Consider the following 12,334-nt stretch of genomic DNA (forward strand, 5'->3'; position numbering starts at 1 on the left):
TTCGCGATATTTGTAGTTTAAATAACAAAAATGTATAATTGTTTCCCCTTTTTAAAAAATGAAAAAGGGGAGGGCCACGTGTCCCCGGAAATGGCTATGCGTGTCAGTGCATGTCATATGTTCGCCATCACTGCCATAGGGAATAAGTTCCAGATGTTGCTTGCTTGAAGAACAAAGTCAAAAGTGGGGAGAGATGGTGGCCAGCCTATGCTTTTGTTATCTGCACAGGTGAGGCCACGCCCACCTCTAGTCACATGTAGAGGAAGTCTGTCCCAGCCCAGGAGAAACAGGAAGTTCCCACTGGCTGGTCCAGACATCCCCTTCTATGTCCACTCTAGGGATGTTGCACTTGACTGCTCTTGTGTTTCACATCCCACACAGCTAGGGTTGCCACCCATCCCTAGAAAAATGTGATTGTCCTTTTCAGAGAGAAAAGTGTCCGCTGTCCTGTTGGGACTTCAAACAAGACGTCTTTTTTCACGTATTCAAGCTCATCCTGACCTGTCCTTTATTTTGCCCAACCAAAGGTGGCAATCTTAGCTACAGTGTTATGCAAATGGAGGTGGAGTTTTTCCTTGGACACAACCATATTCGGGTAAAAATGGGGCAGCACCCATTCAACTAGCAAGCACAGATCAAGGCGCAAGGGCCAGGACCCGTATAAGAACATAAGAACAAAAGAAAAGCCTGCTGGATCAGGACAGAAGCCCATCATAGCCCAGCACCCTGTTCCCACAGTGGTCAAGTGCCCCCAAGAACCTAGGAATCTAGATAGACTACCTCTGGACCTGGAGGTTCCATAAAGACCTAAGAAGACCCTGTAGATCAGGCCATTGACCCATCATAGTCCAGCATCCTATTCCCACGGTGGTCAACTAGAGGCTTCCTTGGGAAAGCAGCAAGCAGGATCCGAGCACCAGAGCCCTCTCCCCCCCCCATGGCCTCCAGCAACTGGGATTTAGAATTGTCCAAATGTTCAAAAGCGAATTGTTAACACAGGATCAACACAGGATTCACCTGGATCATCTTCTTCCTCCCCCCAGGTAGACCCTCCCTCCAACACTACATCCAGTGCTGGATTTACGTATAAGCTAAACAAGCTATAGCTTAGGGCCCCACTCTCTTGGGGGCCCCAAAAAATGTTAAGGAAAAAACCTGGATGTATATTTCCACAATATAAAATAAAAAAACAACTAAAATAAAACCTACATACAGCAACAGTGTTTTGTATTGTGTAGGCTCCTATTTGTTATGTGCAAATGGCTTTAGATACCTATTAGGTCCATAAATTACCACATAGCATATATTCAACACAAAAAACAGCAACAATTTGTTGTTGACAAAGGACAGCTGGACATATAAAGGGCCCCATTACCTTCAGTAGGGACACAGGTGGTGCTGTGGGTTAAACCACAGAGCCTAGGGTTTGCTGATAAACGGCGTTTCTGTGCGCTGCTCTGGTTCACCAGAAGTGGCTTTGTCATGCTGGCCACATGACCTGGAAGCTGTACGCTGGCTCCCTCGGCCAATAACGCGTGATGAGCGCCGCAACCCCGGACCTAATGGTCAGGGGTCCCCTTACCTTTACCTGTACCTTCAGTAGCTTAGGGCCTCATCAAACCGAAATCCAGCCTTACAGCTTTCAACTATCGGTGATCGCCAAAGAAGAGAAAAAGAAGAATTCATTCTCTTTTTCTCACACATCTCCCAAACCCATCCCTCCATCTTCAATCTCTCCCCCCTCCTGCACACATGCACACTCACCAATGCACCCATCCTCCCCCCATTTTCTCTCTCTTTCTTGCCCCCCATCTCATCTACCTGCATGTAGACACACATCCACTTTCTCCCCCCTCCTCATCCTGTGGGTGCTAGACCCCTGCTGGCTCCCTGCCACCTCACCCACTTTCAAGGGCAGCCCCCAAAAAGCCTGCAAGTGAGAAGAAGAAGGCAGCCAGGGACTCCCACCCACCCACCCACCCACTCTGCACACACTGCTTCATCTCTGGAACAGCCAAATTATGCCTGTGTTTTGTTTAATAATTGAACACAAGTTTAGGGACAAATTACTTATTTAGAGGAAACAGCGTGTTAACAACGATGAGCACCTAATCCTTTGCGATGGCGTGACGGGCTTGTTAGCGCCCCTGTCCAAGAGCCCAACAGCCCACCGGGCAGAGAAAGACATACTTCGCAGAGAATTGGCTGCCTGCTCCGAAGATGGCAGAGTGTTTCAGGAATTGGTGAATGGGACGGTGTGTGTGTTTGTGTGTGGATGGCACCTCCGTCAAAGCAGCTCTGGCCCACAGGGCAGACAGCTTAGCTGGCGTTGGCACTTGGCAGGCCCTGGCACTCGGTCTCCCCTGTGAGTTTTGGGAGCAGGGCCAAGCAGAAGAATCTGGGAGGGGGCATTGGATGGAGAGCGCAGGAGGCAAGGCTAGGCCTACCTTGAGGCTGGTGGAGGGGGGGGGCAGATTTGGGAGGGGTGGCAAAGCAGGGTCCCAGCTCTGCTGCTCCCTCCCGCCCTGACTAGCCTTCTTTTCACTCTCCCCCACCGCAGAGGATCTCTAAAGCAGCAGCAGACTTCAGAAGCCACCCAGTCCGACCCGCTGCTCAGCGTCTGCTCGACAACCCTGAATACAGCATGATTGCCTCTGACACACGTTTAACCAGATGGCCTCCACAGATTGGAGAACTGGGCCCGCGACCTCACAAAGTGAATTTCAAGAGGGACAAATGTCAGGTTCTGCACTTAGGCAGGAAGAACCAGGTGCACAAACAAAAGATTTGAGGGGTCTTGGTGGACCATAAGCTTAACATGAGTCAATAGTGTGATGCAGCAGCAAAAAAACACTAAGGCTATTCTTGGCTGCATCAACAGAAGCCTAGTGTCCAGATCAAGGGAAGTCATAGTCCCACTCTATTCTGCCTTAGTCAGAACACACCCGGAATACTGTGTCCAGTTCTGGGCACCACAAGGATACTAACAGGCTGGAAGGTGTACAGAGGAGGGGGACCAAGATGATCAAGGGTCTCAAAACCAAGCCTTATGAGGAACAGTTGAAGGAGATGGGTATGTTTAGCCTTGGGAAAGGGGGTGAATCACCCTGCCCCCAGCTGCAGGCCACGCCCCCGCACCAGGCACCCAAGCAGGTAGCTACGCCGCTGAAAGAGCTTCTAAGGTCTTTGTCATCCTTACCAGGCAAGGCCCTCTCAGCATGGTGACTCTGGAAGCCTGGGGATGGTCACACGAAATCTTGTGGGAGCTTGGACGTCCCCGTGAGATCTTGTACATGATTTTGCGTACATGTGCCATCCCTGGAGCAAAACCCTCACGTAAGATCCGGTTGTAGTGCACATAGCAAAAGGATAAAGAGGGTGTGTGTATGGTTATATAGGGTGGCTGTTCAATGTCCTGGGCAGCAAAAGGTCTAGTGGGGCCAGCCCTGGCTGGAGCTTCCACCTTCACAGACCTCCTTGGGCTGAGCCTGCCTACCAGTCCGGGATGGGGGGAAATCCAGTTCGATCGGCATAATGAACGGACCTAACTTGCCTGTCCCAAAACAATATTTGACCCAAAACACAGCGATCCCTTGACCTCTGCCCTCGCTGAGCCCCTGCTCAGAAATGGGTCTCTCTTGCTCCCACTGCTGGCTTGAGACGGAAGTGCCTCCATGAGGGTCACATGGTTTATACAGGCACACACTTCCTGTAGTAGTAGTAGTAGTAGTAGTAGTAGTAGTAGTAGTAGTAGTACAGTAGTAATAAATAAAAATAAAAAGAGTACCCCCTCCCAGATCTCCCTAGAAGGCTAAATAGGAATTGTTTTTACACCATAGATTTTAAAAATGGGCCTTTTTCTCCTGGGTCAACGGGGGCAGTTTCTGAGTGTGCTGTTTTGCCTCTTGACCTGGTTTACTACAGTCAACTGGGGATGGAGGCTGGTCCATGAGTTTGGAAATGGACCACACTCTCCTATTCTTCTGGAAGGGACAAGTCAGTTCCACTTCCTTCCAGCAGGGAGAGAGAGAGAGAGAGAGAGAGAGAGAGAGAGAGAGAGAGAGAGAGAGAGAGAGAGAGAGAGAGAGAGAGAGAGAGAGAGAGAGAGAGAGAGAGAGAGAGAGAGAGAGTTGCTCTGCCTCCCTCCGCTGGCATAAAAATCTCACACTTGTATTGACCTCACAAATGACACTTGCTAGCCAAAGGGGCCAAACCATACTAGCCTAGTTCCCATCTTGGCTAGTTCCTCCTATAAGGTTCATGGCTTGGATTCTCCTTTGAACCCCAAGAGAAATTCTTCCCTCTTCTTTCTCCAGGTACGGGTACAGCCCTCCGTCTCCACACCCTCCTGGGGTGCCAATTCCTTCATTAGAGGGGGAGGGGGTGGGAATCTCATAAGGGGCAGAGGATCTTCTTGAGACTTCCCTCAGTTCTGCCTGAGGGGGTTCCAAGTTCCTCTCCCTGGATGGCCAGGCTGTCCCTGCGGCAGAGGGAGAGATGTTTGCCTTTAGCAAATGGTTATGGCAATGCATTTTTCAAAAATATCCTTTTATGGGGATGGCAGTTCCAGGTTGAGCCTCTAGTCAAGGGTGTACCCAGCATGGGGCAGGGGGGTGCAGCTGCCCCCTCTAGAAGGCCAAACCGCGGGCCCGACTAGGGAAGCAAATACCCTGCGCAGGCGCCCCGCTTGTTGACACGGGGGGGGGGGGGATGAAACGCTGCTGGTGCCACGGCTCCTCGCCAGCGGCTCCTCCTCTCAGCCCGCCCTGCCTACATTTGCACCAATTCCCACCCACTAAAGCCTTCACGCCTCCCAATGGAAAGCCCTGCCGGGCGGCAACCTCTCCTGCCTAAGAGTTCTGCTGGGCTGGCAAGCGAAGGAGACACAGCTCCCTGCATTGGTTGCAGCTGCTGCCGCGCTCTGTCTCCCGGTAGGCTGCACTGCGATCGTCAGTGCCACGGGCTGGGAATTGCCCCCTTCCCCCCTCTGCACCCCCCTACCCCCCCTGAGTTAGGAGTTGCTACTGAGACTCCTCCTGGGCCGGGAGAGGAAGTGCACCGACAGGAGCCAGTTCAGCCTCGGCGGGCAGAAGCCCTCAAAGGAGGAGTGGGGGGCGGCGCCCGAAGGTGTTGGTCGTGGCTGCTGCAAGGAAGCTGCGTGGGGGTGTTTGCGCCGGATTGCCGGTGGCAGGAGTAGCCCAGCAGCAGTGACCCTTCCTCGCTGCCCCCCACCCCCGGCAATAGGAAAGGAGCTGCCTTGGGGGGGGGGGCGGCATAGCTCTCCGCTCCCCCTGTGTGCATTGCCCTCTCCGGGCATTGGCTGCTGTTTCCTTCTTTGCATTGCGCCCACCCCCAGCCGCTCTCCCTTGCTGCCCCTGCCGAGAGAAGGGCGTTGAGGGCGGGGAGCCGCTGCCGCCGTCGTAGGGTCGCAGCTGGGGGGGGGCTCGCTCGCCTGTGCTGCGCCACCCCACCTTTCCCATCTTTTGCTCCCTTGCGATGGGGAGGCGGCGGTGGCAGCTTCTCCTTCTTGGCGGGGGGGGGGGTCCCCAGTATCCTCCCAGGCCATGGGGGAATGGCCCCCCAGGACTAGCAGACCTCTGAGCTCCTTCCCCATCCCAGATATATAGGGTGGGAATTGGCAAGGCTTCGGGGGGACCTGGAGGAGGGAAAGCGGGGCCCAAAGGGTTTTTTCAGGGAGGTGGCTAGCCGTAAATGGATGGGAGCGGTGTTTTCAGAGCAGGGCCGTCTTAAGCATACCTGGCGCCCTGGCATCGTGGTGTGACGGATCCCTCTGGCGCCCCCACCCCGCCCCATTTCCCGTCGCGGTGGGCGCAGCTCACTGCGCAGCTGCTGCCTGGAGGGCCGGAGCCCTGTGCAACCCAGCCTGGCCGTAGGGCCAGCCCTGGGCCAGGGGGTGCTGTCCGCCCCCTGTTGTGACGCCCCTGCGCGTGGCAGCCCTAGGCCCGCGCGCCTCCGGAAAGCAGCCTGAAGCCGTTGAACAGCTGAGAGGCGCACCTGGGGTGGCCTCCGCCGCGCCTCTCAGCAGGCGCAGCGGCGTCCCTGGTGGCCTGGCGCCCTGGCGCCCCGCGCCACCGGACCCGGGCCTAGAGACGGCCCTGCTTCAGAGCAGGGGAATTTTGTGTGAGAGAGTTTAGGGGGTTCATTTAGCGGCTGCAGCCGCCGCCGCAGAGTCGTCAGGCCCGCTGGCCCTGTAGCCCCGCCCACATTCCCACTTTGTGGCCCCGCCCCTCCCGTGCCTTGGCCCCGCCCCTGAATGACCATGGCTTTACCCCCCCCCCTAGTTTTGATCCTGGGTACGCCCCTGCCTCTAGTGGCAATTGCTTGCAGCAATGGGCTCGGTCTTCCCCCCTCCCCCAGTACCAAATGATGATGGGAGAGAAAGCAAAGAGTCGGCCCAGGAAGGCCTGCTGCTGTCATTGCAGGAAGGTTTGGATTCCATTTGGGGGCAGTGGGTGGAGAAAAGGCAATTCACAAGAAAGTTGGGGGTTCAGAGAGAAGAGGTGGGCTACTGGCTGCAAGTTCAAATCCCTCCTGGCTGACCCACACAGCTCTTTTATAGCTCCTGCCCTTAAAACCCGGACATCGCTGCCAATCAGTGTGGACAATATGAAGCCAGGTGGACCAAGCCCCCTATCTTAGAATAGCTGCTCAGTTTTGAATCATGAGGACTGGAATCTTCCTTTAAATTTAAGGGGGGTGGGGCTGCAGGTCGGTGGGTGAGCATCTGCAAAAGCCCCCTGGCTCAAGCCTCCTCAGCATCCTTTGCCCTTAAAACATGGGGTGCAGCTGCCAGTCAGAGTAGGGAACACTGGGCCTGATGGACCAGCAGCCTGGCTCTTCCGAAAGCAGCTTCCTGCGTTCCTGTTTGTGTGTGTTCGGGGCTTGCCTTTTGGGTAGGGGCTCCCGCCCGAGGCGCGCTTTCCAATGCTCCCCCATCTCCGTTCCCTCCCTTCCAGCCTTGGGGTGCCCCCAGGCCCCAACCTCATTCCCCCCCTCCTTCCATCTGCTCCTATTACCTGCCGCTCTCCTAATAAGTCTCTCCCTCCGCCGGGAAGAGCTCTACCTGGCAGCCTCCCTCTTGGCGAGCCGTTAATTGCCAGAGAATAGAGGTCACCCCGGCAGGAACGGCGAACGGGCGCCGAGGAGGGAGAGAGAGCCGGTAATTGCCTGCGAAGAAGAGAGCGCGAAAGGGGCGGGCGGGGAGCCCGAGGCCTCCAGCCCTGCCAATTATTGGTCGGGGAGCCCCGCTTCCTGCGCCACAGTCCCCAAAGCCATCGGAGGAGCTTGCAAATTATTTCCTTGCTCCCTGTTGCTCCGCGTCAGAAGCCTTTCATTTTGTTCCCTGCTTGCCTTAACGTCCCCGGGAAAAAAGGGCGGAGGGAACCCCACAAGGTGTTTGTGACGGCAGTGACGCATCTTAAACATTAAGAGGAGCCCGGATCAGGCCAAAGGGGGCCCGTCTCGTCCAGCATCCTCTGCTCACAGGGACCAAAGAGCCCCATAGAACCTGGGAATCAAGATAGACTGCCTCTGCACCTGGAGGCTCCATAAGAACACGACAAGAGCCAGGCTACTGGATCCAACCAAGGACCGATCATAGTGCAGCATCCTGTTCTCACAGTTCTATGGCCCTTCAGCCAAAAGCAAAACAAGGTTCTAGTCCTCACCATTCTGAATACAGGACCAGTTTGAATAGAAGCGCCAGAAACTGCCTGGCATTGACAGGCTTGACGGCCAAGTCGGGGGGGGGGCACATGCCACTGGTGGACAGGACCAGAAGCAAAGTGGGCGGGGCAACATATGTTAATTTACACACCCACCTCTCTATCCTCCAGCCAAGCGGGCAAGATGCATTGAGTCTGCATTCAAGGACAGATTCCAACCAGGTAAAAACACACTCAAAGAAGGGGCGGAGCAAGAGCGGTAAGGGGCGCGACCTGGATATGGGCGTGGCCTAAAGATGAGGGCCTGGTCTGGGAGAGGGGCGTGGCTTGGGGGTAAGCGCTGTGGCTAAGGGGGGCGGTGGCTTGGAGAGCATCCCGGGCACCAGACAGAGAGAGTTCTGCTTCGCATTTGTTGCACCCGCTTTGGGGCCTAAGGCTTCCCACCCGTTATTTGGATAGAAAATCCCACTTCCTGCTGAACCCTGTTTCCCCTTGTTCAGGGAGCCGGAAGGCTGTGAAAAGCACCGGTCGACCAGCGCCTGCGACGCCACTGATCCCACGAAGCTTGTCTGCCGGTGCATCGAGCCCGTGGGCCAGATTCCTCCGCGCTTTTTCTCCACCGGGGCACAAAACCTGCCGCCACTCCTCCTCCTCCAGGTTAGCTGCGTTGCAGGAGGGGGTTGGACTAGATGCCCCTTGGGGGTCCCTTCCAACTCTACCATTCTACGATCCTGTCCCCTCGGGGCAACAGTACAGAGGCCCCGGCTGCCAAGTGCAGTGTGGGGAGGGGTGGTGGGATAAGCTCTCTCTCTCCCCCGCTCCCCGCTCCGCTTGGCGAGGCAAGGAGAAGGAAGAGCTGTAATGAGCGCCTTCCTTCCTTCGCTCGCCCCCTCCTCTTCTCGGGCGCCCGGAGCGGCGAAGCGCTGCTCGTAATGAGCCGCGGGCGCCGCGCCTGCCTCGGCATGGCTTCCTCGAGGATGCTCGGAGACATTAGGCTCCGTATAAATATCGTCATGATTGTTATGATGATTGTCACAGATGGGCTTTCATCGGGCTCGGCGCGCGGCGGGGGGAGCCTGTTGTGCCCGAGGCGCTCGGGGAAGGGAGGGGAGGGGAGGGAAGGGAAGGGAAGGCAGGCAGGCAGGCAGGCGGCGAGAAGAGAGCCCAGACTGGCTTCCCGGCTTCTGGTTTGTAAGAAGAACCTGCTGGATCAGGACCCATCTAGCACAGCCTCCTGTTCTCCCGGTGGCCAACCAGGTGCGCCAAAAGGAAGACCCCGAACAGGACCTGAGCGCAACAACAGCTCTCCAGTTGTGTGGCCCCCATTCTCTGGCATCAGGGGTAGACTGCCGCTGGGCATGGAGGTTCTGCTAGCGGAGTAGATCTCCCTGTGACGAGTCTGGCTGCTGGATCAGGCCAAAGGGGAAGAAGCATAGAGCCCAGCCTCTTGTCCTCACCGTGGTCAAATGACCCTAAGAAGCCAGGAATCGGGATAGACTGTCTCTAGACCTGGAGGTTCCATCGGAACAGCATCCTGCTCTGGCAGTGGTCACCCAGGGGCCCCGAAGGGAAGCCCGAGAGCCTGAGCACAAGAGCTCTCCTCTCCTGCGGCTTCCAGCGACTGGGACGGCCTGATTTAGAGCTGCTCTTACGTTCTTGAGCCCTGGACGGTGCTCCGTTGGGGAGGGTGGCATATCAGCCGAGAGGGTAGCAAGCACTACATTCACATTATGGCCACCTCAATGCACCGGGGTGGGTGTCCTTAAAGCCCCAGAGCTGTCCAAGGTCCTAAAACATTGCACAACGGCGTTTATGCGGAGGCTGTGCTGTTAAGTGGGGTGGGGCCCGATAAAGAATTGTATGCGCAATAAATTCAAATGCGCTGTCTTTTGACCTACTGTATTTCTATCCTTCCTGGCACCCGCATCCCTGCTTTTCTTGCCCGTGTCCCAAGGTGATTCCTGCATTGCAGGGGGTTGGACTAGATGGCCCTTGGGTCCCCTTCCGGCCCTGCAATTTTATGGCTCTGTATGTGTTTTATTGTGAGGAAGCGAGAGAGCCACACTGCACAAAGCCAGGCTGCCAGTCCCAAACGAGGCCCAGTGCCGGCAAGTGGCGAGAAAGAGAATTATGGGAGCGGGGGGCCGGAGGGCCTTCTTGGCACTGCTGATGAACTCACTTCTCTCCCCCCCCCCGGTTTCCTCCGCCACCTGATGCAGTCAGCTCTGCGCAAGTGGCAGCAGGCTCCTGGCTCCCTGCACGGCGGGTTTTAATTTTGGCGCATTTCACACCGCGGGCTCCCCCGTAATTGTGCCTGGCGAGCCGGTTAATTTGATTCGCCAGCCTTCCCAAAAGAGACCCTCTTCAGAAAGCCACCTGACTGGCAACGCGATTCAGAGTTGCCTTCTGGAGGGCAACACACGCGCGCGCGCGCGGTTTCTCTCTTTGCCCATGGAATGGCAGTGTGTGCCATTGGTTAGGGAAATGCGTGTCGCTACTGCCCTCTGCAGGGTGGCTATGGAACCGCTCAGCTCTGGACCGTGAGACCGGCTCCCGGCTTCTGTCCAATCCTTTTAAAAATCTATCTAGGTTTGTGACCCCCACTGCCTCCTGCGGAAGTGAGTTCCACAGTTTAACTCTGTGCCGCTTGAAGTATTTTCTGTTATGTCTCCTGAATCTCCCAATGTTCAGCTTTCTTGGATGTCCACGAGTTCCAGTGTTAATGCCAGATGGAGGAAAACCTCTCTCTAGCCTAGAAAATCTATTTCTATCATTTTAGAATTATTTTTGGATCAGGCCAAGGGGGACCCATCCAGTCCAGCACCCCGTTCTCACAGTAGCAGCAGCCAAACAGACCCCCCCACACACACACCAGGAGCCCAAGAGGAGGGCCTGAACACAAAAGTAGCCACTCTCCCCCACTTGCAATTCTCAGCAACTGGTATTATTCAGAGTATTTGCTGAAATACAGTAGTACACACCTTTTGTGTCTAGTAGCCACTAGGGGTGCCAACTTGATTAAAATATTGGGGGCCCCAGGCAAGCCCCGCCCTGCATAATTGATGATATGATGTGGTATATGCCCACCATTTGAATGGCAATGCCCATCAACTGAGGGGCAGCCCCCTCAAATATTTTCTTGAGGGGGGGGTGAAGACCTCTCAGCTCCTAGGAGTTGGCTCTCATGGCAGCTACTGTCGCCCTTTGACCTCCAGGAATCCGCCCAATCCTCTTTTAATGCTACCCAACTTGGGGCCTTGATATAAAAGATGGAAGGAGTAAGCCCCTCCATTTCCCCAATAAATTCTGCAGATGGGGCCAAGCTCAGTGGTCAAGCACCTGGCTTGTATGCAGAAGGTCATCCCCGGTTCAATCCATCTCCAGGCTGGGCTGGGAGAGGCTCCCTGCCTGAATCCCTGAAATGCTGCTGCCAGCCCATGTTGGCAACACTGAGCTAGATGGGTGAGATGGTAGAAGGCAACCCTAACCCACACCACCTCAGAAATGTACTACACCATCAAAGCAAGGCAGTGTTGGAAAATTCAGGGCAGGCAGGAGAGAGTTAATCTATGGAACTCGCTGCCACTGGAGGCAGGGATGGCTTTAAAAGAGGATCGGACAAATTCAAAGGCAGTCCTGCTCCTGAATCCTAGTGCAATAAGACATGCACCAGCAGCTGGACTTCCAGGAGGGTGGAGAAGAGGCTGACCATCACTGCCCTCCTGCTGCCACCAGTCTCCTCTGGAGTAAGGATGAGGGAGGCAAGCTGCCTGTCATCTTTCTCTCCTCTCTCCTTTATTTAGGCCAAGCTCCTTGCAGCGCAACAAGACCAGGGCCAGAAAATGGTTAGCTCTTGTTTTGCTTTGTATTTATGTAATTAAGCTAGATTATTTCGTTACATTTAATTTATTCTCTGTGTTCACCAAATTGTTGCTTTTTGTCATTTCTGAATTTACAGAACTGCTCTGTATTTTGAATATTTTGCCATTCCAATGCTCTGCATTTCAGTGTTTTGAATGTTTGCCGCAAGCCACTTGGGGCGCAGCTCGTTTCGCAAAAGCAGCATGTAAGAAAACTCGATCCATCAATCAGTTGCTGGAAATCCCAGAAGGGGAGAGTTGCTCTTGCACTCAGTTCCTGCATGGGGGCTTCCCCTATGGCTGGCCACTGTGAGAACAAAGGCTGGGCTAGATGAGACATTGCCCGATTCAGCAGGTCCTTCTTATGCTCTTATATTCAGTCGTGGGGTGGAAGCCAGCCAATTTCTTGTCCACAGATATCTCCGAAGGGCAGAGTGGTCTCGGGACTGTCGATTTGTCATTCTCAGTCCGGCAGCAAGCCGCATGGCACGTCCCCGACACGAGGAGCCATTATTGCTTTTAATAAAACATACTTTATTTTAAGTGGCTGTTATTGCATTCATTAGTCTTGCTCGTTTCTTACCTCACTGCTCCATGACAGCTGGACCTAGCAGCTGGAGGGGAGTGGGAGGCTTCTGTGAAATGGCCAGGGGGCAAAAGCCAAAGGGCAGCTCACACAAGGACACGGGGGGAAGTGCGGACAGATGACCTCAGGGGGGCTCGGTTGTGAGCTGTTGCGGGAAAGTGTTTGTCGACTCTGAAGTGGAGCGCAAATAGGGTGTAGAATTA

The sequence above is a fragment of the Zootoca vivipara genome, chromosome 17, assembly GCF_963506605.1.
Source record: "Zootoca vivipara chromosome 17, rZooViv1.1, whole genome shotgun sequence".
NCBI classification, from domain to species: domain Eukaryota; kingdom Metazoa; phylum Chordata; class Lepidosauria; order Squamata; family Lacertidae; genus Zootoca; species Zootoca vivipara.